We start from the raw sequence: 5,082 nt of genomic DNA, 5'->3' as shown, positions 1-5,082 counted from the left end.
TATGATCCATCATTTGAATATTGAGTTTGAATTTTAAAGGATTTGTGAATTAAAATGAGGGCAGTGGCTGTAGTTTAACTCGAGGCTAAAGAAGGAAGATCCCTATTCAGACAAGGCTGCATAGAAAGGTCATTTCCAAATCACCATACTAGTGCTGAAACTGGAGGGACAATTGCTTGTAAGCAATTACAAGTGAGAGAAAAGTAAGAGATAAGTTTCTGATCACATTAGATTTTGGTCATGTCAGTTTAGATTTAATATTTGCATGAATTTTAAAAATTTTCCTTTCCCCTTACTTTCAGTATGTTATTTTGAAATTTTGTAGTGTGTTCTTGTTTGCTGCATTTAAAAGAAACATAGTTTTCCTTTGCATCATATTAACATTTTTTGTACTACATTGTGTTATTTATTTTTGAAAGTGTTTATGTTTTTTTTTCTCAATCTAGAGACTGGCCACTGCCTCAGAGATTTTGCTCAGTTCTGCCAACTGAGTCACAGCTCAACTTCCAGCTTCTTTCTTTTTGAAAAGTCTCAGGCAAAGCCCAGCACGACTAAGGAAGTTGAAATCTGAGGCTCTTGGTTTGAAGCCAGTCTGAGCAGCAAAGTCTGAGGTTCTTTTATTTTCCATTGTTTGTGGGGCCTGAACTCTAGGCCTAGGCGCTGTCCTTCAGCATTCCAGCTTAAGGTTAGCGCTTTATCAATTGAGCTGCAGCACCATTTCCGGCTTTTTTTGTATATGTGGTTCTGAGGAAACAAATCCAGGGTCTCATGCATGCAAGGCAAGCACTCAACCACTGAGCCAACTTCCCAGCCAGAGTCTGAGATTCTTATCTCCAATTAATCACCAAAAAGCTGGAGTGGTAGGACTGTAGCTTTGAGTAAAACAGGGCAAGTTCAATTCCTCGTACTGGTAATTACATGCACAAGTCTCATGGACTTTTTTGGTAGGTCTGGCTTTGAACTGCAGCCCTTAGATTTCAGCCTCCTGGGTAGCTAGGATTTACAGGCATAAGCAACCAGCCTCTGTCTTATTTTAATATTTGTAACCAGCTCTTCCCTTCAACCTCAATGCTTTCTTATTGCGGTCAGTAGACCTAATCTCTGGGCCTCATTGCTGTTTCTTACCTATTTTTACGGAGGGTAGGGTTTGAATTCTCGGCCTGAGTGCTGTCTTTGAGCTCTTCAGCTTAAGGTGAATGCTCGAGTTCTTCACCCACAGTGTCACTTAAGGTTTTCTGGTGGTTAATTGGACATAAGAGTCTCATGAACTTTCCTTCCCAGGAAGGCTTTGAACTGTGATCTTCATACCTCAGCCTCCTGAGTAGCTAGGATTACAAGACAGAACCACCAGTGTCCTTGTGTTTCTTAGCTTTTTGGCTCAAGGATGATGTTTTACAACATCCACAGCTCAGCTTTTAGCTTTTTTTCTGGCTTATGGTCATAAGATTCTAATGTACTTTTCTGTGTGGTCTGGCTACAAACTGATCCTCAGATTTCAGATTCCTGAGGTGCTCCAATTATACACATGAACCACAAAACCATTGCTCATTTTAAAATGTTAATATGTTCTTTTTTCCACTTAAAAATATTTTTGCGTTTTTTTAAAATTTGTATTGTATATGTGCTAGTCCTGGGGCTACAAATCAGAGATTGGATACAATGCCAGAGCTTTTCCTTCAAGACTAGTGGCTTACCAAATGAGCCAAAGGAAAGCTTGTAGATATACTTGTTTTGTCTTGGTGCTTGAACTAAGACCCTAGGTGCTGTCCTAAAAAGTGATTGCCCAGTTTGCCATTTAAGTCACAGCTCAACTCCATTTTTTTTTAAATTCTTGGTAGTTAATAGGAGATGAGCCTTATGCAAAGCTCCGCATGAATCAGTTGCCTGAAATCTGAGGATCATGGTTCAAAGCCACCCAGGGCAGGAAAGTCCATGAGACTTTTAGCTCCAATTAATCAATGAAAAGTTGGGAGTGGTGGAGCTCTATCCTTGAACAAAACATTCTCAAGCCATAGGATAGCACACAGATGCACAAAGAGAGAAAGCCTTATGGACTTTCTTGTATGGGCTAACTTTGACCCATGCTCCTCAGATTTCATCCTCTTTTCATCCTCTCTCCGTTTAAAATTTTATTGGTCCTGCAGCTTCATCTCTGACTCTGGGACCTATATCTTAGCTTTCACAATCAATGCTGGTGTTTTTAACACCTCTGCCACAGCTCAAGGTTTTGTGCTGTGTAGCTGGAGATAAGAGTCACAAGCAGGTTCCTGCCCTGGCTGACTTGACACTGCAATCCTCAGATGTCAGCCTCTTGTGTAGTAAGGATTACACACATGACCAGCAACATTTGGGTCATTTTAAAACTTTAATATGTGCTTGCTTCCACCTCCTTTTATTTTTATTATTTTTTTCATTTTTGCTTGTCCTGGGAGTAGAAATTCAATTTCAGATGCTCTCTCAGTGCATGTATGGGACTAGCCATAACGTTTGGCTTTTGTGGGGAAGTTAATTGGAGAGAAGTGCTATGCCAAATTCAGGAGGCTGAAAATTTAAGAAAGTCCTTAATGCTCTCTTCTCTAATTAACCACTAAAGGCTAACTTGGACTTCCTATCACTCTACAATCCCTCACGACGGACCTGGTCATCTACAGAAACTTTCTTGTAAATGTCATCCTTTGAAAACATGTACAATTCTATTTGTTCCTCATCTTAAGATCTAAACCTACATAGCGCTTATCTCAATTAGTCATGGAATACCAAATACGATAGGAAGACAAACCTGAGAGAGACACATGCAATACAAAAGAAGAGCTTGCTCAGTTCCTCAGCACTCGAAGAGGGGAGGATGTGGAAGGGGGGGAGAACTTCATGAGCCTTTCTACTCTTTATTTTAGCAGTGGGTTGTGGGAAATGTGTGGTTTTATTTCAACATGAAAATATCTCAATGCATGGCGATCTTGCCTGATGGGTTTATATTTTCTGCATAAATGTTATGGAAACTCAAACATAACTCTTTTTTCATCCTGCAGTAAAGGTCAAAGCAGTAGCAAACGGAGATGAAAACAGATGATCGCCAGGGTCACAACTTAAGAAGGTTTCAGAGGATGGGGATTTTCCCTTGACTCCTCTTCCACTTTCTTCTGATAGCTCGTAACTGTAGGGGTGATGTTGACAGTTGTTTGTAGGAATTTTTGTTTTTCTCCAGATTCAAGTCTTATCTCTGCTTAATTTGATTCTCTATGAAGTATTTGACTTGCTCAGCCCCAGCATGATTGCATCAATGAACTCCTCTTTCAGCTTGGTTAGTTCTTTTCTCATCTCATCTAAAATATCCTGCTTCAGTCTGTCACAGTCAAGGCTTTCTGTCTGTACCCCATCGGCACTGGGCTGGGACAAGGGTGTGGACTTATAATGGGTCATAAGACCTGTTGTCAAAAACAATCTGATTTTTCCTTGGAGAATCTCATCTGGAGATGACGGGTGACTTGCTGCCATTCATTGTATTTGTTCTTTCCCAAGGTTTCCTGGTTGGTTCAGGTGTACTTGTTGATGAGACCTTAGAAGTTACAGGTTCTGATTCTTCATTTTTGCTTCTATTGTTGATCCCTTTTTGGCCATTCTCCTCCTTCTGGCCATCAGGGGACTCATTTCCTCCATTAAGCTGCTACCTGCCAAGGGAACGGGTCCATTTCCACCACCCATGTCTGTTTTAGCTGACACGGAGTTCACATCTGTGAACACTGGGCAAAGAGACATCTTCCACCCATGAAAATTTCCTAAGCTTGGCTCCAGCAATCGCAGCTGCAAGTCCAGTTAATTGACGATTATCTTCTGAAAAGGATCCTGAAAAAAATCCGGATGCAGGAAGGGAGGGGCAGGAGGTGGTACAGGAGAGAGGCTTGATTAGGAAGAGGGGGTGGGGGAGGAGGGCCAGAGGATAGCAGTGGGGGTGAAGGAGGAGGTTCTGGGGGAGGAGAGAATACAGAGGCCTAGGCTGGACCTGGTGGGAGTGGTGGAGGAGATGGAGGTGCAGGTGGTCCCAAGATAACACCCTGCGGGGCTAGAGCCTCAAACAGCTGAGAGGCTTCCTGAAAGCCTGGCTCAGAAGCAGAGGGTTCTCCCAGCTCAGAGTTTACAGGGGTCTCCACAAAGGCAGATGTGGCAGTACTCTGCACTCTGCTCTCTTGATCCCATTCCACTTGCTCCAGCTGCTCCAGCTGCTCCCGCTCCAGCTGCTCCACCTCTCTCTTTCCAACCTCTCTCCAGCCTCTCTCTCTCTCTACCTTTCTCTCTCTGGTCTTTCCCTCTCCATTCTTTCTCTCTCCAGCCTGTCTGTCTCCAGCTCCTTCTGACGTTTCTGTTCTTGTAGTTTTCTTCTTTGGATGTCCAACTCTTCTTGGGATGGGCCATTTTGAACTTGATCAGGCAGTTGTGAATTTTGTCTAGGCAATTTTGGTCCTGCCTCCTGTGAATTCAGCACTTCTAAGGCATGCATCATAGCACTTGCGAAGACATTAGCATCCTCTTTGCTGCCATAGTTAAGACTGTACACCTGCCTGGCATCTCGCCACTGCTGGGAGGTCTGTGTTGCTTGATTATACTTTAATCCTTTGGGGATGGCACAGTTGATCACCAACTGATGATCCTGGATCTTCCTGCCCAGCACTCTGAATGTGTTGTTGCCTGTATGGTGATAGATATGAACTCTGCTAAACCCAGTTGAACCACAGCTGGCACCCACTTTTATTGGCATAATCACAAACCAATGCAGCAGCTCTTGCCTGACAGATACACTGTTCACTCATTGAGCCTGCGGGCCTGATGGATGCGGCTCGGGAGTGGGCTCCTCTGGGACGGCAGGTTTGGCTCATTTCAGTGCTTCTCTGCTACACTGGCGGCCAGCTACTCCATCACCTGCTGTCGCTCCTGCCAGGCCTGGGTTGCAGGGTAGGTGGGCCACTTTGGCTGCCTGCTGCTGCTGCACAGGCCCCTGAGGACCGCGAGGACCAAGAGGGCTGCAGCCGTCCCAGCCGTGGGAGGAGAGTGGGGCATGCCACGACGCACTGGTGCGGGGTGTGTGGA

The 5,082-nt window shown here is 44.2% G+C and overlaps 1 pseudogene; it reads right to left on the bottom strand.

Moving 5' to 3' along the window:
• Positions 1-3,237: 3,237 nt before the first annotated feature.
• LOC122101788 lies at positions 3,238-4,805 on the bottom strand (annotated as a pseudogene).
• Between the last annotated feature and the right edge of the window lie 277 nt (positions 4,806-5,082).

The sequence above is a fragment of the Dipodomys spectabilis genome, unplaced genomic scaffold, assembly GCF_019054845.1.
Source record: "Dipodomys spectabilis isolate Male_0828 unplaced genomic scaffold, ASM1905484v1 ptg000689l, whole genome shotgun sequence".
Lineage (NCBI taxonomy): Eukaryota > Metazoa > Chordata > Mammalia > Rodentia > Heteromyidae > Dipodomys > Dipodomys spectabilis.
This window is presented reverse-complemented; position numbering and strand designations above follow the sequence as displayed.